The following is a 25,500-nucleotide window of genomic DNA, read 5'->3' on the forward strand; positions in this document are numbered from 1 at the left end:
TTGTACAAATAAGCTTCAGCTCTCCAAGATTTAGGAGGATGCGGTATCAGTCCCTTGCACAATGCTGCTGGGAGGCTCTTCTCCCATGGGCTCAGCTGTCAGCTGCACGTCACGGGCTATGACCAACCTTATCTGCAGTTTCACGTTACGGAGACCCTTGAGGCCGTTGTGGTTTCCAATAATCCAGGACTCCCTCTGCTTTTTTTTTTTTCTTTTCTTTTCTCCTCTTCTCTGCACCACAGTCCTTTTTGTGTTGGTCCATCTGCTTAGGCAACCAGTCTATGGTCCAGTTCAGGGAACTGATCCAACTTAAAAGTAAACAGGAAAAAAAATAAAGGTGGAGAGCCAGCTTGGGGTGGGAACTGGGGAAGGTGTAACTGGGCAAGAACAGTTGAGGCCAGTCCTGTCACTGAGCCCTTTCTGTCATGAAAGCATGAATCATACAATCATTAAGGTGGGAAAAGACCTCCAAGATCATCTGGGCCAACCATCCCCCTACCACCCACTAAACCATGTCCCCTAAGCTCACAGATGCCACAGGTATCCCTCTGAGCAGTTATCAAGCTGTGTCAAACACAGCCAGGAATATACTACATGACACAGAAGGTTTGATCTTGCAATAAAACTTAATCATCTATTACTGTAAAACAGCATTATGCTGAAAAGGTAAGCTTATTCACATCTGCTCGTGTCTTCGAGTGCAATTGCCTGGTCTTGATTTAGCTTTCGTTGAACTGGACAAGCGCTCCCCCAGCTGTATACAGAATATTCCCTTTTTAATGGGAAGATACTCAAGCACACCCTTAATAAATAAAAATGAGTAATTCTAAGTGATGCAGCAACAATTTTGGAGGTCACCACTAAAAATCAAGATTTGCTAAGAATGCCTGTTGCTCCAGCTGAATTGTAGAACAACTCCATGGACTGAGAAAAGATTCCTTTTATAAGCTGTGCACCTGCACAAATGTCGTTAAAAATCCAAACAGAAATACTAGAAAGCAGTTCTCATGCGAGCTCACCAACACTTTCATGACACACGTATAAGTCCTAGGCTAAGCACGCAGGATATATAACACCCTCATACAATGGGCTTTTGTTAATGAGCTCAGGAGAGGCTCCAATGTAATTTACCATACAATGGCGCAGTGTGAGAGATGTGCAAATCTGTAAACACCCCCCCAGTGTTTTCTGGGTTTGAAACAGCACGGTAAGATCACATAACCTAAACTGCAGATGTAGGAGCAGAATGGGCATTTCAGCCACCCCCAGCTCCATTACAGAGACTCTGGGTCAATGTCTTTAAAATACTTCCAGTGTCATGGATCAGCGGCTACGTGAAAAGGAATAACATGAGTATTATGTGTGGAGTTTTGCTCGCATGCGCCTGTAAGCACGCTGTAAGGCCTGATGTCTCTCACGGACTTCCTGAGAATGGCATACGAACGGGGGTCCCTCTCTCATCACCCTTTTCTGCAGGAAACTCACCATAGGGAGACCTGAACAAACGTAGGAGTTCTGGAAGCAAAATGCCTGGGAACTGAAAGAAGGAAAGGTGTTATGAAAATTGTAAATCGTTACTGTATTTTTCTAGAAGATTAATGTCAGATCCTCAAGAAAAAGGCACGTCTACAGGCTGCTAATTTATTACCAGTAAAGCTTGATTTAATAAACTTGTGGTAAATATTTTCTGCTTTTAAGACCCTTTAAGGCTTCAAAGGCTCCCATTTGCTTTAGGTCTCTAGGGATGTTGGTGCCAATGAGACATGTTTCATTAATTACGTTGCACAAATAAGCCAAATATTGCACAAATGTGTGTAGCAACATCGTGAGGAATGCAGCAAGGACTCTGCCCAACTTCACACAGAGCAGAGCCGCCCAGCTGGGTGCTCTTTTGAAGAGCCACGGCCTGAAGCACACGCCTGGGACCTGTCCACACCCCAACATTTTATAGTTACTGTTTGGGCCAGCATAGAACTGCCAATAGATTTCTCTCTGGAATCCCCAAACATGCCTTTCCCTGTGCATGGCACTATTAAAATAGGAACAGAAACAAAAAAGCATGCGGCAGAGACACCACAGATCCCTTGCGTCTCATTCAGTTGGGAATTATGCAAATGTTGTGAGGTACCAGAGGATGTTGAAGCCTGAGGTTACGTCCCCATAGCTGTCTTTTCCTGGTGCAGACTGGAGCAGGGCTTCTTGCTGCGAGGAGCCCAGAGGGGAGATGTGCTTGAGTCAGGTTCGCAGCCACAGCTCTTCGGTGCTGGGAAATGAAAATAACAGCAATGTGAGTGAGTCTGCTGCAAGAAAACTGACTATACCAGGGAAAGGGAAGAACCAGAGATGTTTCACGGCTATTAGCAAAAGGTGACTGAAGGCACATGGTGACTGCACCTTTCAGAATGAGGACTGTCACAAGAGCTACCAGCAAAGATGATTTTCCCAGAGGGGCACACTGGGATAGAAATTCTTATTTTGATTCTCACCTTACCTTTTTCCTTGCATAACTCACACAGACCAGCAAAGAGACATGTCTTGTCTGGGCAGGTGAAAGCCCCTGTTAAACAGGCAGTTTATAAACTTTAAAGCTGAAGATAAACTTTGACTAGTCTCTCTCTAAACCACCTATCCTCACAGCCTGTGTTTTCTTGGTAGCTGGGAGGGAAAAATAGAAAAAAACTCTATGGTAATTGGAAAATGGGAAGATGCTGTTTGACTGGCTGGACACGAGCAATTACAAGAGCACGCTGAAGTACTTACAGCTGAGGGAGGCCTTAAGAGCACACATTGACAGTATGCCATATGTCAGGGCACGTGCTGCTTTATATTACTTGGTGCAGCTTTGTGAAGGAACTGTACTTGGCTTGTATATGAATTTTAAATGAATTGTTAACACATTTTATGAATCTGGTAAAGGGGTGCTGAGGTGGGAGAGCGCACATGTCTATTCTGCAAGATGGAGTAAATAAATCATGACTTTCACAAGATAAAACTTTATTGAGCAGCAATAAACAACAGAAATACTTCTAGCAGCATTTAAAGCCATGTAAAAGAGAGCACAAAGGGCTGACTGCCTCGAGTACGTGTGCTTGTAACAGCTTGCATAGCACTGATGGGAGAGAAGGTGCTTTGCTGGAGGAGGGGGGCACAGAGCTGTCTGGGGGGATTGCATGCTGGCTGCTGTGCTGTAACTCCCCGGGCCTTTGCTCCCCAATGCCATTCAGCATCTGCATTTGTTGCTCACAGCATCTACAGCATTTTGGTGCCTTTTCTTAGACATAACCCTTCTCTTGCTCTGCCTTTCCCCACCATAAATTCCCCCGCTCTTTGTCCCAAGGGTGGTTTTGGAGCAGAGGACACCTCGTCTATGCCCACTGCGCCGCCCTTCTGCCTGGATTCACACTGAGCAGGTGGGGAAATGCATCCTCCAGAACAACACACCTAAAGCCAGTGAGCTGACGTTTAACCAAAAAGTGAGGAAAATGAATTCCTAACATTTTCTCTTAAAGTTTGTCATACAAATACCTCCATGCTTGTCAGTGCATTTGGCCATTCGTAGTAGAGGGGGTAAGAGCCATCTGCTGGGTCCTCTGCACTAAGGGATGGACTCTGGAGCATCTTGGGCAACATGTACAGGAATGGCACCCCAAATTTGTCTTAACATGCTGGTGACTGACGTATTGCTGCACATGAAGCATTAGAGAACCAGAGGAGAAAACTGCCTGAATTGGTATCAACACGCTCTGGCAGCTACCTCCCTTGTGTGGTGCAGACCAGTGTCCTACCATAAAGAGGAAAGGCACCCTTTTTAGAAGTATTTGCTCAGCTTTAAAAAATATCAGTAGAGAAGTTGGATTCTGAAAAGAGCTTCTTCTGCTATTCCCACAAGGTAATTTATGCCAAATCCTCTCAAACAGCAACAGCTTTTCTCTTTCTGCAGAAAGTGACCGAATAATTTACCTGGACTCTCCAAACTGGAAAACAGTAGTTCTGCATTATTGGCATCAGTGCTATAGATTTACTTTACCATTTTATTCATGAAAATTTCCAAGTCTAAATGATCAGTTACCAGATTGCTTGCAAGATGACTGAATGCTGTTTGCATCACAGGCACTCTTTCAGCCTCTCTCTGTTCGCTGTGCATTGATTTATGCTGCTGGAAGCCCACTGGGCTTGGCCTGCCCTGTCATGGTGGCTTTTAGAATTTGCTTTTGTCTACAACTATCACTACCTATTTGTTAAATAAACCAGCTATGTAAAAAGGTGCCTTCTTCTCTGCTTGTATGTTCCTCTGTCATTTAGAGAAGAAAGGAAGGGGGCTATGGAGTGGTATTTTGGGAAATGTGTAACATGGTACCTGCCTGAACGTCTTTCCCTTCTTTACCCAGCTCTGTGTCAAAGTTGCTCTGGGTCTCTCTTGGAAGTGCACTGAATGAGCCCCCTGCCTTCCACAGGCTCCTCACCTGAGCGTGCTGCTGAGATTCCTGCCTTGCAGACACACAAAGTCCATAGGATCAGCTACAAGTCAGAAGCTGTCTGGGTTGTCCCCAGAGCCCTACCTTTTCTTAGGTTGGCTCCTCCCCTGTACTCTGGCCAGTGCACGTCTCCATCTGTCCCCTGTAAATTCAGCTCTTCATGTGCTTGGGACGTTCAGCAGGTTTGTTCTGCCCTGGGTGGAAGCTTGAGGTCCAAATACAGCTTGAAATGGGGCCACTCAGGTCTTCCTGCATGGCTGCGAGAGGAATTACAAGGCAGACAGGCAATGCAATGCTTGGAGGTTTTAAAGAGCTAGGGTTGATCTCCACTCACTGTGAGTATGGGCAGCTGGGGTCAAAATTTATACGAGAGCATTTTCTGTCATTTCTCTGGAATGCAGCTTGTACTAGGAGATAATGAAGAGCCTGTACTGTACACTTGGTGGGTGGAGCAGGCTCCGTACAAGCCTTGTGCTATCATCAGAAGTAATTTCATTTGACCACCAGGAACATCAGCTTTTACCGGGGTGAATTAAGCCAAGTGTGGGTATATGCAAAAACACCTCCACTTCAGACATATCGTACTAGTCAAACCTGGCTGGCCTGCCTTCTTAAAGAGCTTAACTTCAAATACAACTACAGTGAGGTTATTCAAGTTAAGATATTACAATGAGAGAGAACAGATCTCCTTAATCAGGGGATTACTGCACAGAAGGATCCCACCTCCCCCCCAATATTAAGTCAAAGTACAAAAGATACTTATCTAAACTTACCCAAACAACTTTCAGGTCAAAATCTTATGTAAACAGGTCTTTATAAAGTGACAAATATCATTGTGCTCCCCCCAGCACTGTCAGATTTATCAATAAGCAGTTCACTAAATTTGTAGGTGCAACCGTGACCCAATGAAATCAATGGCAACATTTCCACCAAACTCGATGGGACCAGGATTTCAGTCTGCAATTTGTGAAATTAGGAACATCAAGCTGTAGGGCTCTGTTTTGGTTTTGCTCCAGAACTACATTCTGATCCAATATTTCTTTGCTTTTCATAGATACGTGGATGATTATAGTTGGTCAAAACTGGCATATGAAAAAAAAATACAAAGTTCTCTTATACGAAGACAACAATATTTTATGTTCCCAGGAAAATTTAATGTTTAATGCCACTACTCCCCTATCCCAGCTCAGGCACTCAGTAAAGACAAGAGTAACTTTCTTCATCCCAAAAGATTCTGGCTTCACAGAGAAATTCCCTTAAACCTCAGTCTTCCAGAGATAACCACAGAAGAGGAGCGATGAATCACTCCTCTCAGGAAAAAAGTTTTGCAGAGTAATAAAGGGTTTTTTTTTTTTTTCAAAAAAAAAAAAAAAAGTCACTTGCCTGATTGATCCCTTTTGGTTCAAGTGGAACAAAACCTCTTACAATGGGACAGCCTTACTTTTCCTCTAGTGTGCTCACTGCAGCCCAATAAATCTGTTCTTCGGTGTGCCCATAATACCACCAGCTGATCAAGGCTCAGCTGAGTGCTGTATGCTCGGTGACGATGTAACAGGGATCCAAGATAAGTAACCTCCTATACACATGACAGTAGTCCCCCCTCCATACAGACGTTTTTAAACCATCTTGATATAGAATTTAAAGACAGATGCAAAAAGAGGTGAAATTATTCAGGATATACAATGGAGGAATTTTATTACCAAACTGACTGCATTATAAATCAAGTGCTCTGTAAATGCAATAAAACAATTGTTTAGTCTGCATGATTCATACCACAAACCTCAGTATTCTGTGTTTTGATCTTATTGCAGCAATAAACTGTCTAGACAGCAATTAACAAACTGTTTTTTCTTCAGATGTTTGGAGTGCCTTTGCTGCCTGATCGGCACTCAGAAATACAGGGCTTTTTCTTCTATTCCTATTAATTATCAGGTTGATCAAGAAGCACGGTTAGCCATTCTCTGTAATTGTACAACATTTCTCTTTAAGTGAATTGCTATAGGAAACATACCGATAATATTGTTTTTCATTAGTACTAAGTAGCTAAGATAAAGATTTATTTTGCCATGGTGGTCTAGAATGAGCTTTAAACTATAATTTATACTGAGAAATAGCATGCCATTTTAGGTCCTGATTCAACAAACTACTTACTCATGTGCCCAACGTGAGTGCACGTGAGCAATCCCAGCAGAACACGTGTGTTTAAATTTTGGTGCGTGACTCGGTATGTTCCTGAATTACAGCCAAATAATTGATCCAACCTATATTGTTACCCCTTATCTTTCACAGGACAAGTGGAGCAGTCACGTTGCTTTTTGATGTTCAGCTTAATGGTTTACCAGTCTGAGGTGAAATGGGAAGGGTCTTAAAACCTAGGTGGGAGAAAAGATACTTGAGAAAATCCTACAGAAAAGGATTACAGATAGCTCCTTCAGATACTCCTTTAGTATACATGATACAATGAAGCCTTTGAAAAACTATAATGAAATTACAGAGGGTTTTACAGAAGGTTAAACAGAACTGTATTTCCCACAGTGGCCATGCAGGTGAACACTTCCCTTTGAGGAATGATTTACGGTGCAAGAGGAGGCTGAATGAGGATGAGCAGGGGCTGCGGGACGTTTGTTCAGCACAAACACCGATGCTGTAAACATGCGGTGTCTGCACGTTTACGCTCACAGAGAGAGCTCACACCCTGCATCGTCTCCCTTGCTTTGGGAAGCCGATGCGACTCTATAAAATTTAAGGCGGATGAACACAGACACTCCCTGACGATTGCCTGGTATAAAGCAGCCAAGCAGTGTGCCGATGGCTTCCAGGAGCAGCTGAAAGCTTGACAGCCACCTGGGCCTTGCTGGACAGCTCCTGCCCGGCGCCCGGGAAGCTGTGCTGTGCCGTGCCAGCCCATTGCGTGTCCCACTGGCAGCTGCAAGAGAACCCAGATGGAAAGGTAGCAAGGGTGCTCTGCTTTTGTGAATTTACAGAAAGAATTCCATAGGATTTGGCCGTACTTTGAATGCAAAGAATAAATGTGAGGTCTCAAAAGCAAAGTGAAGATATTTGGTTTGAAGCTTATTTTCAGAAGTTACAAGAATAGTACTACTTCTTTTAAGAAAAAGGTGCAGGTCTTTTAAAAGTGTTTTCTTTTACTTCCTATCTTCACTGTAGAACAGGGAAATGAGAAAAAAAGAAAAAAAAAGGAAAGAAGAACGGAAAAGCTAGAGTCTAATCTAGTTTGATCATCCTTTTCATGGAAAAATAACAAATTTTCACTTGAAAGGGAACTTTTCAATGAAATTCACAGTTTCACAGTTTTCATTTGCAGTGTTTCTAACAGTTCTGGAGTACTGTTTTGTACCTGCAGAAGCAGAATATTTTATCTTGATGTAAGAGAAAACAGTGTGGGTCTGCTCCTGGTAAATAGTGTATAAAAGATGCTTGCTGAGCTGACCAACAGGAGCAACGTGAGTGCTATTTTTTTAAGAGAAACAGGTTGTGTACAAAGACCTGAGAAATGAGATGAAACTTGGGAAACAATTCTTAGAGCATTGTATGAAGTACTACAAGGCATTGAATTTGTTAATAATATCTATACTCCACAGAGTTGAAAAATAAGTAACAAACATGTCATCCATATTATAAGGAGACAGTTCTAGTACAGATGCTAAGGACTCAAAATGCCTCAGCAGGTGCCTCAGTTATGCACCTACCTGTTGTTGGTCCTTATTTCATTCAACAAAACAAAACAAAACAACAACAAAACACACCACCAGCACCACCAAAAAACACCGCCACAAACTAGATACTGGAAATGGCTGGAAAAGCTGTAAGAAAATGTTATAGAAAAATGGCTTTTACTGGCTTTTGGAAAATTCAGAAGTGGTAGAGGTAACATTACCTCTTTAATTGAACTATGTGAACATATTTTGGTAACTTTCCATTCTGAAATGATGCCCTAGGAATAGGTACGTTTACCTTGGAGATGATGTTATTTGTAGCTGATTCTTTGATATGTCACAGTTCAAGAGCAGATCACCTTATCTTTAGGAAGTTTCCATGGCTTGCCCTGTTATTTCAAGCAGGCTGTTTCTGCAATCATTTGGCTGGAACAACCATGCCATTAGTAAAATATTTAGATGGTGTATGCTTCCAGAGCTAAAAGTCACACGTAATGAAGTTTGAGTACATGCATTGAGGGCAAGGCCAGCAAGGAACCCCAGAGCTTCACCATCTTGTTTCATCAAGCAACGTCACAGTAGCAGCGGAAAAGAAGTTTCTGCGACTGCATATAGGAGGACGCACATCTTACAAGTTATCGATTGAATAATTGATAAGTCCTGCAAGCAGCAATTACAGTGGAGAAGTGTGGATGTCAGGATTTGTCTGCTATATCTGGAAAGGCTGAAGCAGATGGGAGACTGAGTGTGACCCTGGGAAGTATGGGAACTGCTATAGGAGTCAATAAGTGCCCCATAATCCACTGACAAATACTTGCTATGTTTGTTTGGTTTTTAAATTTCAAAGAGTTTTGCTTAAAGAGTTGTACACCATTTATAAAATCTAACTCTTGGTTCAGCTTTTTTTTTTTTTTTCCCTCTTTAAAATAAACTCACTCCTTTGGAAGGCTTGAAAGGGAAGCTTGCTTTCATTCTAATTTGGTTTCTGTCTATTATGTATGAACACTGGGCAGATTTAGCAGGGTTGCCCATGAAGACAGACAGACCTTCAGCTTTGATATATTTTCCCTAGAGAAATATTTTTGTCTTGAGAGAGAAGGAAAAAAATAAAAATAAAGGACTGTATATAAAGAACTGTGCAGACTTTTCAAAGTTATTAGGAAACATGCCCAGTTGGTCAAATCAAATTCTGAGGATGCTAACCTTGGCAGTGTCCCTTTAAATTAATTTTGCAGTCTGGAAGCACACAAACAAAATGTTTTAACAAATTTCTTATCTGAACAAGTAGTAGTGGCAAAGCTGGAGTTTGCTGCCCTGCATGGCTCGTGCCGTGCTGGGGAAGGAAGTCCGTGAGGGCTCTGCGCAGGGCCTGCCGGCTGCGCCCTCTGCCACCCACCCATGTCCCCCGGCCTGGGCGAGGAGGACAGAAGTGGGGCAGCTGGGAGGCTGGCGGTGAAAGCTCCTTTGCTTTATGACATTTGCTGGCAGCAGTGGCGCGTGAAACACAAACATGAGGCTCATTTCACCATGCTGGTGGGGTTCCCTCTGGGGCAGGGCAGACTGGGAGGGTGCTGAGGCTCTGCTGGCCACGGGTCCCCTCTCACAGGATGCCCCTCGGCCTCCAGGCCTCCATCCAGCAGCCCCGAGAGTCACTGTGGATGCCAGACTGAGCGGCCTTTGCACTGGAAAGGATCAGGAACCCAAGACCCTTCGGTTGTGGGGTGGTGATTTGCAGTTGGGGGCTGCCTGAGAGGGGCTGTCAGTGGGGAGATGGACAACACAGAGGCAAGGGCAGGCTGCAGAGGCAGAGCCCCGTGGCCACTCATCCCCTTCCTTGAGGGCATGAATCTGCCTGTGGATTCTATCCACACTGATGTGCTCCTAAAAGGTGAATCTCTGTCTGGCTCATCTTAGCTCATCTAACTGTGCAACCCAACGAGGCACTACGTAATATTCATGAGGGCATGCTAGCACTTTCAGAATATTTTTTTAAAGACAAATCAATATTTTAAATCTGTTTTTCAGGTTTTCAGAAAAAAATCTCAGCTACGCATTTTTTCCTTTTTATTTCCCCCTCCCCCCCACCTTTTTTTTTTTAAATCTTAGGCATGAAAACACGTTTTCTCTCTTCTCTTGTAAATTTTTCTTTAGCTTTAAAAAAAAAAGTATAGAGGGTAAAGGCTGTGCTGATGAGTCTTAGGAAGGTGGGCGGAAGGCAGGGGAAAAAAAAAAAGTGATTTGTCTTTTGTGCCGCAGCACAGAAACTGCTGCCTGTAATACTGCAGCCAGGCATGCTTTGTATGGCCAAAAAGCAAAATAGTGGCATTGTTAAGCTGGATTGCTGAATTTCATTAGTGTTTTTTCCCCCCTCCTCCCCGCCCCCGCCCCCCCCCCTTTTTTTTACTCAGAGGTAAAATCATGTTTTTACAGAAATATGAAAAAACAGCCTTAACTATTTTTCAAGATTTTTTTTTTATTGTTGTAGAAGCACAGAACAGCTTCTGCAAGAGGGAGATGCTGATTCATCTTTGTTTGCTGTAACTCTCTGCCGAACTATATGCAGCTGTTGCATGTTTATTTTTTTTCTTTTAAATTATTTATTGGTAACTAATACTGGGTCTTTTAAATAAATAACACTCCTGGCACTAGTTGTGCAACCAAGGAAATCTTTAGGAAGATAGGAAAAAGATGACCAAAAAAAATTAACAAAAAATAAAAGCACCCCACAGTCATTTCTTCATGGAAAAATTACCAGGACCACAGAAGTTGTTTAAAACAGAAATATGACATTCCACAAGACTCACCTGGTTTATTCTTTTACTCCAGGCTCTGAATTCAGATCAATTTCTTCCAAACACTCCGACTATTTTCCAAAGTGAGCCTGAACTCACTGAAAAGCAAAACTTGAGGCAAGAAAGTCCCCTCTAACTCATAGCATTGCTCACACTTTTGCAGCCAAATCAAGGAAAAAAAAATAGTTTCACCTGGTTTTGATTCTGAAATCAGGTGATCGTCATCTATTTTGGATGACTGTAACTTTGAGGATTAGTTTTCCTTTAAACTTCGGGGATTTAAGTGGTTAAATGTCCACGTTGATCAGCCCCTGGCAGAAGGCTGTAATGAATGCCAATCTCTCCAAATCAAGTTTTACATAGCTGTCAATATAGCCTTCGAGAAAGAAAGGCAAAACAAAAGCTTAAAATTTAAATATTCCAAATACATTTTGTTACATTTTCTTCAACCTAATGCTGCCAAACAGTGAATCTAATTAACTGGACACAGGAGGGCCTTTATGAATGGAATGTAACATAACCATACAAAGTAATCTCGTTACATTGCAACAAGAGGTTAAATACCACTTCCTGCTATGTAGTAGCTGTTAAGTATAGTATTGATGAAAAATATGCTAATAACACCTCATGAAAAGAATAGCTTAGTTCTTGTTAGCTAATCTCTGCAAGCTGTTTGGTAAGCTTCTTTTGTGCTATGGTTATATCACATGCACATCAAGCGCAACTATTCTGTTATGTCTATCACCCTGTTCTAAACTGTGTGATTGTATTTTTTTTTCCATAGGGAAGATTTACATCTGTATACACATAAATATAGATGCACACAAATAGCCAGCGTTTTGACCCACAACACCCTTCCTACCCCCTTCTCTGCCTTCCTCTGCAGGAGCTCAGTACGCAAGGAGCTGCCAGATGCGCTGGTACCAGCTGCAGCACAGAGGGAAGATAAAGTTGGGAACAATGGCCTGGGTTTGGAACATAGTTTTTGCTGAAAATCCCCAAAATTTCACTTAGGGCTATGCTAGGATTTATTTTTTTCAGATTTATACAGAGAAGTGAGAATCTGTCCTTTCACCTGCAAGGCAACAGAAATCTGCTTATAACGTATTGCTGTTTGCATCTGGGGGATAATTATTAGTCAAACTTCACAGTTAAACCTGAAATTTTAACTTAGGAATAATGTCAGAAATGCTAACTGTTTTAACTCAGAGCAGCTGGATTGGATTTTTCACAGTCACTGGACTGATTTGCAGCTGTATTAGTCTATCAGCATCTTTCATTAGGTGTCTCTCATGCAGGCAGGGACATCATGCTAAGCCCCTGTGTTCCTTCTGTGCATGGGCCCATCTTTATCTGAAGAGTAATGTTCTGTTTTCTTTTCTCCCTCTTCATTTCCATAAACAATATGCACAATTCTCTGAGCCATTCAGTCTGCAAATAAAGGCAGAGGGCTAAGTAAATTTGCTTCACACCAATTATTTTTGTGAGGTCACTGAGTTAAGCATTAAAGAATACTGCTTTGGATGAGCACTTGGGAACAGTATGATTTGCGCTATGAACTGGACAAAAGCACTCAGTGCACAGCAGAATACGACATTTATTGGGAAGCTTTGTTCCATGAGCTAACAGAAGAATAATCCTTCTCTTTTAACAACTCCGAATTACTCATTTTACCACATAACCCAGCTGCACTGTAAGTCACTTTTGTAAGTCACAGCATAGAAAAGAAAGTGAAAGATGTGTTATTTCAGAAAAAAAATAAAAATTGATTGCTCGGTTCAGTCATAAGCTGTTTTGCTTCTATGCACAGCGTGAGGGTGAGTAGTCGTCAAATTATTGTGTTGTGTTTTTATGCAAATAAAATTACAGAAGGAAAGAACATCTTTAAATAATCAGAAGCCAAGTGAGGAGCCAAGAATCCAGCTGTTGCAAATTTGCATAGCTTTATTGTCACACTTCTTACAGCCGCTTGCACCAGCAAGAGTCTGGCCCTGGGTCTGACTGTTTACTATGTACGGCTGGCTTGTGAGCAGTAAGTAACTGTGACAAAATGCTCTGCACATGGGTAATTGCTGATGATTACATTTCAGACAAAGGACTCCAGCGTTAACAAAACAGCAAGGCAATATTTCCCCGATGGAAGAAAAATTATACTGCAGTTATATTGCTATTAATGGAAGAAGTGAGTCAAAGTCACTCTTCTGATTTTAAGACGTGAGGCCAGAATCAGACCCTAACATTTCAAGGGATTTCAAAAATCAAAGAGAAAAACATGATTGTGTCTGAAAAAAAAAAAAAGATATCGGGCACAGGTGAGAATCAATTGAAATTTGATCTGGAGTCACTGCAGGACCGCATACTTTATTGGCCCTCCTAGCAGATAGGAGTAAAAAGTAGTACCCATGCTGACACCTTTAGTAAGACTAAGTTGCTTTATTTTTGGAAACTTCGTTCTCTTACCGTAGAACATAAGTGACTATTATGTGTACCAATAAAAGGAAGGCAATCAAATTACACACATTTGATTATTTAGTCAAAAATAGCTTGTACATTATACGTCCAAATCCAAATAAAGCACATGGCGTGCCTTTTGAAACCAGATGAAAAGCTGAATGTAACAATGGCCTGAAATCTCACTGCCCAGCTCTTGTTGTGCCTTAATTCCTGCCAGGACGGTACGCAAAGCCTGCTGAGAGGAGATGGCACTGCCTGGAAGGAGCAGAGGGAAGGCATGGGTCTGGTCCCCCTTGCCTCTCACCCCAGGGCTCCTGCTTGCTGGGGCTCTTCCTATCATGCTGCATCGTAATTGTCCCAGAGGGTGCAGAGCCACACGCCAGAATCAGGCCATGAACCACCTCCTTTTTGGCTGGGGGGCTTGGAGCTGGCTACAAATCCCCTTTATAGCAGCTTTGGATTCATTCTGCTCTTTCTTTCTCTTTTTTACTGTTGCCCACTCAGCATCTGGGGGTGGCATGCAGATATCCTCACCTGGCTGATCAGAGTAGAGAATTTCTTGTCAGAGGCAGAAGAGTGTTTGGAGCCTTTTCTCTTTTTTCCTTTCTTTCTTGGCAAGTCATTTCTTTATTTACCTATTGGCCAGTCACTGTATCAAGCTCTCCCGGGTGCTTTAGTTAACCTTCTAAATGACTTTTCCCTCTCCTTCAATATCATGCCTCAAATCTGTGTACAGGATGTTCATCGTACACCTGCATTGTGCTGAGATCGTATGGCAAGGCATGCAATGGAAATATCACAGTGGAGGATACTGTTCATTTTTTCTTTTTAAATATTGTATTGAAAGAGAATATATTGCAAATAAAAGCTGTCTTAAAGAGAGTTTTTAATCTTGCACTAGTTTAATGCCTTCCTTGTTTTTATTAACAATGCAGGTGATTATTGCTTTCTCAAAACAGGAAAAATTGCACTACCTTAAGGCCTCATTGGGTCATCCCTTTGTTCAGACAGAGAGAATATCACTTAATTAAAGTCAAACAGACAAACCTATCCCTCACCCATTTACAGTATTTAAGTTAGTAAGGGCTGAAGCAGATCAATACAGGAGTCTGGTAAAAGATGTCATTTTGCCATTTACAGGAAGAGACAATACAATGAATGCAATATTTGCTCTTTTCTTGAGATGTCTGGGTGTCAACGATAACATCCAAGGTCTTTGCCTTTGTCACAAATATTTGATTGTCTTTTCAGCACCCTCAGTCAATAACAAACACCTCCGACACTCACTGGCTGCTGTCCATTTTCAAAAAAAAAAAAACAAACCAATGCCAAGAACCACACATCCATCTGCTGCAGAAACTTGTGAAACTCTTTGTTTCATTTTTTTCCCACTGTTCTGAATAACCCGCTTGTCCCGTATGTCAGTGAATTTTAGTTCCTTTACACTTTCCAGATCTGTGTGGACCAGGCTAATACAACTAGCGCTGACAAATGGACCACTGCCTCCAGATACTAAGCATGAGCAGTGTCTGAAAAAAAAAATATTAAGAATTCTGTAAGTTGATTATTGCCTGCTTGGAATTTTGTGCTATTTATTCAGTCCTGGGAATGAATGGTGAATTTTACTTGAGTCATCTTCCTAATCTCCAGTGCTGCAGATCTGAATGACCATGCAGTGCACGCATGACATTGCTGCTTTTAGGGAACACAGTGTGTAAACAGGTCTGAAATTAAAATAGCAAATTCCACAGTTATGACTCCAGTAAAAGTTATTCAGGCATTTAAAATAATGGGACTTCCTACTCCCCAGATATCTTCCTTTCTGAAGAATTGTCTCAGGAAGGGATAGCATCAGGGATCATAAATTGTCTTTTGGCTTTTCAACACTTTACAGGCTCCCATGCATCGCCAACAATAGGACTGGGGAATGACTCTTAACAGCTCATTAAGGCTGTTTTTGCCAAATGCAAATAATAAAAAGGCCTCTTAAGAGGCTGTCTCATTTTTATTCAGAAAAGCCTACTACAGAATATAAAAAGATGCCATAAAATGGAAATGCAATAGAAGACCCGTGTAGTTATCTTTGGTGTCCTTTGAAAGATTTCCAGGCTAACTTCAAATCTCGTGGGCATTTCTGGATGGATAGCTGAATGATTTTGCTGTGTGAATAAGATGGTTAATTCAGAAGGGCACTTAAAAAAATAAAATAAAAAGAATAAGATACTGTGTTGGGAATGCATGGATTTCTGAAGAGTAAGGGGAGTGAAATAAATAGGAATGAGAATTTAGTGGACTTGCATCACATTTGCCACATTTTTTTTTAATATTAGTTCCCAATTCATTCCCCTTCTTTGGTCTTACTGTAGGTCTGACCCTTGAGTACTTTTGACCTTCCCACAGACAAAGAAAACACACCTCGGCTATGCCTGAAATGCAGTTTGGTGTCCTCAGACAAGAAATTTTCTTCCCATTTATGATAAGTGCTGGACTAGATTAGCGCAAGCAATGGCGAGAACAGAACTTCAGAGCATCGCTGGAGTGTCAAGGCCATTGCCCCCTCCAGCCACACCACCTCAGTGCCCCTGCTGTACTGATATTGCTGGGGAGGCTCACTCCCAGGTATCCCCCCACAGCCTTCAGGATCACCAGATCGGGTACGATCCCTGCAATCATGTCCCAGAGGGGTACTGGTACCCAAGCTGACAGTGGATAGAGAAACACATGCTGAGACCTGACAATTTCAGCTCTGATGTTTCTTCCTTTTCCTTCCCAGGCAGATGCAGGATTCTGGCTTGATTAGTCTATCATGATAGCACCCAATTTACAGAGGTTTAAACACCTAAAGCATTCCTCAATTTTGCTGGGAGTGTGGGGGGCTTGAAAGCTCATTACTTTTTAAAGTCAGATCTGCAGGTAGTCTATGGTAGGAACCACAATAATATCTGAAGATTGCACTGGAGACTACTTTACTGTCTAGTTTGTATGGACAGAAGTTTTGGATTCCTATAGATAAATCCCAGTCCACATAGGCACCAAAGTCACAGCTTGAATATGTCCACTGACTTTGACTAAGAAAATTACTCCAGCACAGCTCTAGAATAACTCGATGAAAAACTAACAGAATGATGACAATTTATATCAGCTGATGTTGAGTCCAATTGACTTACATGAGTGTCCAATATTGATGTATTCATATGAGATTTAGGTTTACTCCTTTCCCTCCAAAAATATTTTTCTTATAAAGTGGGTTGGAAAAAAACATTTCTCATAAGCTGAGCATTTGCTTAAATCTGCATTGTTTGAATACCACTAGGTATTCCTTATTTTATCATCATCATCATTATTTATTATGTAACAACACTAGAAATTCCTCCAGTGAGAATTGAGCTGTCCATGTGGGAAACAACTCTGTTATGAGAAGTCCCCCAGAAACATACTGGAGATCATCACGTGGAGCCTGGAGTCTGTGGAATTAAGACTCTTAATAAATTTGTGGTACTCTCTTAAATTAAGGTTATGAATAACATGAAGATCACACTCGGTAACTTCCCTTGAGGAAGGATTGAAAAAGAAACAAAATAAATAAAATCCCCTGGGTCTGCAAAACCGTGTGATCCATCTCTGGGCATCACTTCGGCCAGTGCTGACCCATATTATTTCCTACATCAGTTTCCTCAGTGCTTACCTTCATACAGCCTGAGCTAGTGGGATCAAATCTCCTGGTCTAAGGTTCTTGATAAGTACTGGGAGGAAAAAAATAAAAAATAAAAGAATAAGAAAGAGAAAGAATATCATTAGCTTTGGCCTTTTTTCCTCTGCTGTAAAACTAGAGGGGTCATTTCTGGCTCTGTCCAATGCAGTTGCTGATGTTATGCCACACGCAAGCTTACATTGTGATTTATTGCAGTTTTCACTACCTTGGCCTTTCAGAGTGGAAGGAATAGGCAGACTTGAGTTTTTTTTAAATGCAAATGAACCAGAACCTTGAGGGGCCTTGTACTATTTTCCTAGCTTCCTGTTAGCCCATAAAATGTGCCTCTAATATTCTGTTATGATGTGAGACCCCCAAGAAGCAGCATAATGAAACATGGTGCTGAGTTCCTAAACACAGGAATCAAAAACATCTTCCTGGTCTCGGGAAGCCTGCTTCCCGATAAGTTAACTTTTCCTGAGACTGCAGTCTGCTCCCCAGGTCCCCCACCCTCCCACATTTAAAGATCGCATTGATTTGATAGTGGTTCGTTGGCACTATGCCCTATAAAAAAAAAGACAGTAGGGTTAAATTGTGAATAGCCCTTAGTTTTGAAAAACTGCTGAGCTCCACCATATGGACTGCTATATGGCAAGGAATATGCTTTATTGGCATTGCTTGGAGGTTTACAAGCAATCTTCTTGAAGTTTTAATGGTTGCTTGGGTGATTTATCCTGTCTTGCGAGTCAGTGCTGTTAGGAGGCACCCAATTCTTGAGCTCTTGCTTTCCTTTATTATGAAAACCTTTAATCTTTCCTACATGTACCATAAATAACCTCATTATGGCCACACAGAGAAAATGTAACAGTTCCCATGTAAGTTTTGACTTTTTACTTAACACTTTTATGAGCTACTTTAACTTCACAAGGGGGGTACTTAATATACAGCAGCAGAAATTTGAGGGGTGAAGAGGAAGACCAAGAATGAAAGTGTCACGTACAATTTTAACTCCAGTGTCATTTTTCTCAGACAGGATTACTGCCATGAAGACAGGCAGTCTTTGCTTCCTTGAAGTTCCCAAGGACATCTCATACTGCTTCTTCCAGTGAGTGCTTCACAGCACTTGGCAACCCAATACCTGGTATCCCAACCTGATTTTCTCCTCCAACACACTACTTAAATCTATTTTGCTCCAAGGTGTTTTCATGGAACGAAATATTGGATATCTTTGGAGAGTGGGATTGGTAGCACTGATAGAGTTAAACTGGACAGAAATTTTGAGGTTCACACTATGAATAACAATTAATTCAAGTTATCAGATGCATGTATTTAAGACAAAACTCACAAAAAATGTTGAGCATACAGGAGAAAGGAAAATCATGATAACCATGGTAGCTCTCCCCAGCTATATCACCCTTATGATAAGTATAATCATTTAAAGAAGCGTCCTCAAACCCGATGAATACCCCAAACCTCTGTGACTCTGTATCAGATTTGTCTTGGTCCAGATGTACTCTTCCCCTCTTTGTGTACCTGTAAAATGCAGATGGAAACATTTACTTCTCTTTGTGAAGCTTTGTTAGATCTATAGAGAGAAAAGGACTGTATTAATGGTCAGTGCTAATACTTCTATTTCTTCTTTAGCTTTAGCAGTTCTGCCTAAAGGGATTTTCTTTAACAAAACCTAGTTTTGAGTGAAGGAGTTAGCCTTTGCATCTATGGGGGATGTAGATCACCACACCCATGGGTGGAAAGCATGAGACAAATCTCAGATAAGGAGGGAACAATTAGAGAATTCAGAGTGATGTTTCATGCAAAATGACATTCAAATTAGCATAAAACAGCCAAGCATATAACTTGAGATGGAAGGATCTGTAATTGAAGCAAAGCTCTAAGTGCTTCTCTTGAGCTAATTGCCATCTCAAAGATTGTTTTAAAAGAGAGAGGGAGAGAGAAAAGGACTGGAGGGCAAATTACAACTTTGGAGTAGGGATGGACTAAAGTTAGAGGATGCATGTGAGAGTTATGCAGGGAATTTGCAAAGGGTTGGGCAGTGTTTTATGGAACATTTGCCCTTAAGTTTTAAAAATGTCCTTGGTTGTGTAAGGGGGATGGGGAGTGCAGAGTAGGAAATACCTCTTTTTTTTTTTTTTTTGATAAAGGACATTCAATTTGAATTTAAATAGAATGTAAAAGGTAGAATAATAATAGACCATCGTTTACTTACTCTCACAGTAATCCTTATGCCACAGGTGAGGACTAAAGCCAACTCCCCAGTTCCACATTCAACATTACACATTTACCTGGGAGATTTTCACTATTGTCCGGAGTTCAGCTGTTGCTCTCAGCCAGAAGCAGGAGCCCATACCTGACAGACCAGTGGCAAACTGGCAAAAATAACATTACTGTAAAAACACTTCAGATAATCAGAACGAGATTAATTAGCAGCAGCTCACATGTTCTGGAAACACTTTAGTACAGAATGTAAAGGGTGATACTTTATCACCAATAAAATGTCCTGTTAAAACCTAATAATAAATGTATATATATTGCTGAAGCTTCCAGAGGTTCAGACTATTAGCCCAATCCATCAGTTTTTTGTCCTACTGTGTTATCTTATTCAGGGATTGCAACTAATTGGAAAATGAAACACTTTTTTGTTATAATTATTTCCAGCATCTAACACAGTTTAAATGTGGGAGGAGAGTGCCCGTGTGCTGCTACAGTGTGGAATAAACACCTGTTATTAAACTGGGATTTTAGTTGCAATTTACAATATCAAGAAAAGTGTAAGTAACTGTTTATCACCTCTGTAAGGTCTATGAATGTAAAATGGATGTGATGTCAGTAGTAATTTTATTATTTTGTCTTCTTGTTCAGCAATTCTGGTAAATGAACTTCCATTAACAACACAAATGCACTGACAAGATAGCAAGTCTGTGTGCATTTAGCAAAGCTGGAAAGAGTTTCCCTTGGAAGAAGTATGAGTGCACACAATCCCTTCCAGTGAAGCTCAGAAGTGAAACACAGCTAGAATTTATTCCTCACCTTAATTTTGGCTTCTTTGTGTATTCACTGAGAAGGAATGGTCCTCCAACATGGTGCACAAAATGAACTTAATTTGTACTTACAGAGAAATAGTTTCTGTTGGAAAAAAAAAATGAGGAAGGATTCCATAGGTCTAGGACTTCCTGCTGTATCTATAGAAAAGACTTTGCAGAGAAGCAAGATTGGTCCTGCAGGGCACACAGAACTCTTACACTCTGGTGGGCTTCAGAAGCAGCCATAGGGGCTGGGGAGGCAGAGATGGCTCTGTGGGTACCACAGTGGCTGTTTTTAGGGGCCAGCCCCCAGGTGCTCTGCATCTGCTGCAGCGGGAGGTGGGGACCTGGCCCTGGTTGTGCCGTTAGCAGTACCAGGGGAGCAGCTGGGCCTCCCCCTGCTTCTGGGTCATGCATGAGAAACGCAGTCTGATCTCCATTGTGGGACACCACTCAAAGACATCCAAACATGTCTTCTACCCCCATCCATGTGCTGCACAGATGGGTGCACTGGGTCGATGAGGCAGTTTCAATTCTCCTGGCTAAAATTCTTAATGAAAACGGCATACATTCTCTGTCAGAATGTAGTCTTCAGAGCTCATTTGCTCAAATAAACACAGATTAAACAAATTACGAATATATAATCAGATATTTTCTGATACTATCAACACAGTTATCAATTTTAACAAGCTGATCTGACAGACAAATTGGTGATATCTCTCCTACAGTCAATTTTCCCTTTTTGGGTCTCATCATCAGGTCCACCCATGGGTACTGGTTGAGGCTGCATAATCCTGAAGAACTGTTTCCTTTAGCTCAGCACAATATTCCCATAAGTCTGTGGCTATTTCCCAATTTTGAAGATGGTGTGGGGAGGGGATTGGGAGCTGATGATAACGGGATGGAGGAGATTAGGCAGCTAAGCCATCCATTTTAGTTCCAGTGATCAAATTTCACAGCCTTTATCTGAAGCACTGACTAGCTAACTTTTCAAGTGAGGGTAAAATGAGGGAGTGCAGCTATAACCAATAACTTAATGCATGTTGATTGCCACCAAAGAATTGTCATCTACCCAGAGGTGCCTGTGTCTCAGTGCTGGTATATGTGCTTGAGCTTGAGAGTTTGATCTTGTAAATGCTTATTCTTGTTAACTGTAGAATTACTTATAGCAGAAAGTTCTGCTCCCAGTTGTGATTGCAGTCATGGTACTCACAATAAATATCACAGCAAAGATGAGGTTTATAAAAATCAGTGTAGATATCAAGGAGCAGATTCTGCTCTTAGGCAAACAAAATGCTTAAGGAGCGAATAGCAAATGCTAGATTGGACCATTAGGTAGAAATTTCTTATCAAGAGGGGAAAAAAAAATAATCAGGAGAATTAAAAGCCAGTGTTGCCCAGACATTTTACAAGGAACTGTAAATGCTTAATACCATGGGTGCCAAATGCTATGAAATACAATTAACTGTTATTAAGCTTTTTATGATAAAAGAGAACTTTCTCTCACAAATAGTTTTTTAACTAGCAGTTTTACTTGTTTATCCTCAGAAAGAAAAACCTTTACATGTTTTATTTAAAACTAAAAATGCAGTGTTATACATATTAACATTCTGTGAAAGCTCCCAAGAGTTTTCCAGACCTCCCATAGGTACCCTGAGGGGAAAATCAGAACCACATATGGGGAAGTGTGGGGGTGAGAAGAGAAAGAAAAGTTAGTTCCACGTGGATTTTAATGCATCGGATCTCAGGAGGCATGAAAGAAAACACAAAAATTGGGCATTTTACAGGGGGAACACTGTATTGATTTGCGATCTTTATATCAGAAGGAGCTCAATTAATCTGATTTTAGTTGACTGATAATACATCCCTACCTTTCAAAACCAGTAGCAACTACCATAGCAACAAAGTATAAATAAATGTACATAGCAAAATCCACCATAACAAAAGATAATGATGTATATTGTTAAAAATGGAAAATACTGTAGTTTAGGTCCCAAAAGCTTCAGAAGTGCTCACAGCAGTATTTCTGTTACAGGAAAGACTTGAGGTCAGTTTTAAATACAGATGGTGATTTAAGAGTTTTGATCTTTGTTGTTATTTTACTCTAATGATTACATGCTCTATAAACAGAACTAGACAAGTCATGTTTCTTGTGAACTGCTGAAGTAATAAATGTGTTATTTAAATTAACCCTGTAGGGCTCGCTATATGAAGATGAAATGAAAAGACAGAGAGGAAAGGTGAGAATTTTGTAATAAACATATGAAAACTACAAATCTCTCTGACTTTGCTGTCATGGGATCAGAAACTCAGGTGTACAGACAGTATTGGAGCTGCCAATTCTTTGACTCCACAGAAGTAGAACTAATGGCTTTTCTCCAAGTGTTTGAATGGTCACTGTCATGATGTTTGCCTAGCTGAGAATCCTCCAGTGTTGCCATTGGTATTTGTAACCTGGAAACCTCTTTTTGTTTGCACATACAGTAATATATGTGTGTGTTCTGGAATTCTTTTGGCTAGTTTGACACCAGAGGATAAATAATAGGGCACCATATTAGATTTAAGAGTCAGCTGTCAGCCCATAACGAACAAAGACATTCAGAGGATTATAGATGTATTGCATTGTGCTAAAACTTGGTGCAAAACTGCTACGAATAGAGCAAATATATTTTGTATGACTCTGTACGACTAGACCTTTTATACATATTTAAATACAGAAAAAAATAATTTTCAAGTGGGATTATGATAATCAATTTCCATTGTTTTGCTATTTCAGAAAAAAAAAATCACGCCCAAAACAAAACCAAACAAACAGAAAAAACAAACAAACAAACAAAAAAAAACATGAGAACAGTTCCTTAAAATTTCTGCACAGTTTGTTGTAAAGAAATGATGCAATGGTTTGGGCTCCAGGGCCACCTCAGCCCTGCAGAAGATGCCTCCCCAACAACTTCCCCTTCTCCAGGTGACCCTGGCGCACACATACAGAGACTCTCACCCAGCAAAGTGTGGGACAGCACACAGCATGTGACCATTACATTGCCGCAGCAAAGGCACCTGCTCACCAGAACATGACTGAGACCTTCCTTACTCTTTTCTCAAAAAGGAATTTCAAGAGCAGGAATGTTTTCTTATCAACAGCAGCCACTTTCAGACAGGCAGCCTCATGACTGCTGGATCAGATAAAGTAGCTATGGAATTTATAGTGTCCCCATTACACAGTATCTGACTATGATGTGTCACAACATCACACTGACATTGGGAAACATTATAATCTGTGCATTTCCCTGTATAAACGGTGAAACTGGGGCAAACAAGGAGAGAACAAGTAGTTTGCTCAAAGTTGCCCAGGAAATTGTCAGTCCTCAGCCAACATCCCACTCGCTGCACAGCTCTTCCTCTCTAAACCAATGCCTGTGAGATTTTCATTAATGATGGTGTCTAGTGAGCTGTGTAGAGTACATGGAGATGTTATATCTGATGGGCAAATTGCTGCCAGAAGTCCACAGAAGGTTCCCACTGTCCCTTATGCACACCATTCATGTTCCATATGGAACCTGTGCCCAACGACTCCTCCCACGCAGTGGTGAGCAAATCATGGATTTTAACAGCACATTTGGTATTAACACACCCATGCAGACTGAGAGGTAGACTATGCCTTCCTGCTCAGCTGTCAATAATCTGCTGTTTGTGTTTTATACAGCTGGAAGAGTCAGTCATGGACTGGACCTGCCTATCTTCACTGCTGAAATCATCACACTGGGAGACTCAGTGTAGGATTTCAAAAGTGTAAGTATGGTGGATAAAGAGACAAAAGGCATGGGGTGTGGTAAAGGCAGCTGTATTGCTGTAACTGATAGAAAATGCTGCTCTTATATGAATCTTATATGTCTCCTTTTAAAGAAGTAATTGATAAATCTTTCTTCAGGGACTGATGTAACTCATAGACACAAACTGACATGCTGACGATGGAGAGGCCTCCTGACCTAACTGAACTTCCTTGCTTTTGCTAGCAAGAATTAGAAGGTTCCCTCTGCGCTCCTTTGTACACAGGTCCTACCTGCAGTATTGTATCTGTGATTTGTTGCAGATAGGTTTCTACCAGTTCCTTTTTCAGGGTGCACTGAGCACTTTCTCTTTTTGGTTACTGCATGACCACAATAACGGCCTACAGTACGCTGACGAGCAGTTGAGCCTGAGAAGAGTGAGGAACTCTTTGAATTAACCCCAGCGCTTTGTGCTCAGAGAGAGATGTTATCTATTGCTCAGCAAAAGTCATTTTTGTGCAAGACGAAGAGATAAGACATGAAAAACATTAGACATTTATTTCCATTTCTTGTTTTCATGTGTACATTGGTTTAAACAGCATTATAGTGCAATTTCTTAAGATGCATTATGAAAGACATACAGTCATACTCAGGTAGTAAATTAGAAATTAATAGACTCTTCCAACTAAACTGAAATATTTTTTATTCTAGCAAAAACTCTCAGATAAGTAAGTATTTGTGGGCATCCAAAGAAAATATAACTATTGAATCAATATACCTGTCATTTTTTAGTAGTCAAAACCAACCCACACAGAGAAGGTAACACATGTAATATGGATTATATGATCATTTGGCTAAAAAATGAAAAAAAAATAGTCACAATTTATTCTCTATGTGAACAAGCAAACAAAAAAAGGCTTTTAATTCAACAGGGTTGCTTCTGACATGAAGTTGTATTCAATGCAAGGGTATCAGAGCTCAACATTTGGTTATTTCAAGGCACACACTCGGTGTTGGTGGCTTTCAGTGAAGACTATTGAGAAACTATGAAACCAAACCCAAACCTACCTGCTGACAAATGATCCATGAGCACATTTCCCACTTCCTCATTCTGTCTGCACTTCCAATGTACTTAACAACTGCAAGACTTGTACCAGGACTGAAGTTCATGTACAAACTGTTAAGTTACAAGCTTTAATCTAAATGATACATAATATAGTATAAAAATTACATTAAAATAATTTTATGGCAGTCTGCTCGATACCACATGCGGAAACAGAGAAAAAGCACCACTTGTTAAGCTGATGTAACCATGCTAACTTCACAGAAAAACCCTTCAAGTGAGCAGCAGACAGATGAAGTCCAAGGGAAGCTTCGCTTCCAGTGCAACAGAAGCACTTTCTGATCATTTGTCAGCGTGATATGCTTGGGTTAGTACCAATTCACCAAGGTTCTTAAGCTAAGAAATTAGTTACATGCTTCAAATGAAGGACACAGAGCTGAAGTACAAATGCTATATTAAAATATATTGTCATTTGAGTCAGGAGATGTTTTGGCACTGGATTAACACCAAGAGCACAGATTCAAAAAAAAGTTGTGAAGA

At 41.0% G+C, this 25,500-nt stretch overlaps 2 long non-coding RNA genes across 3 annotated transcripts; both read right to left on the reverse strand.

Moving 5' to 3' along the window:
- Positions 1-225: 225 nt before the first annotated feature.
- Positions 226-11,043, reverse strand: LOC121079225. 2 transcript variants are annotated; one of them, XR_005824944.1, is made up of 5 exons: positions 10,957-11,043; positions 4,560-4,732; positions 2,129-2,263; positions 1,486-1,537; positions 226-308 (listed from the first exon to the last, which is right to left on the reverse strand). It is a non-coding gene; the product is annotated as an uncharacterized LOC121079225 (long non-coding RNA). The 2 variants fall into 2 exon arrangements; XR_005824943.1 differs by lacking the exon at positions 10,957-11,043 and adding an exon at positions 5,249-5,414.
- Positions 11,044-18,395: 7,352 nt separating this feature from the next.
- On the reverse strand, positions 18,396-20,226 carry LOC121078839. Its single transcript, XR_005824761.1, has 3 exons — positions 20,138-20,226; positions 19,393-19,476; positions 18,396-18,622 (listed from the first exon to the last, which is right to left on the reverse strand). It is a non-coding gene; the product is annotated as an uncharacterized LOC121078839 (long non-coding RNA).
- Positions 20,227-25,500: the final 5,274 nt, after the last annotated feature.

The sequence above is a fragment of the Cygnus olor genome, chromosome 16 (genome assembly GCF_009769625.2).
Source record: "Cygnus olor isolate bCygOlo1 chromosome 16, bCygOlo1.pri.v2, whole genome shotgun sequence".
Taxonomy (NCBI): Eukaryota; Metazoa; Chordata; class Aves; order Anseriformes; family Anatidae; genus Cygnus; species Cygnus olor.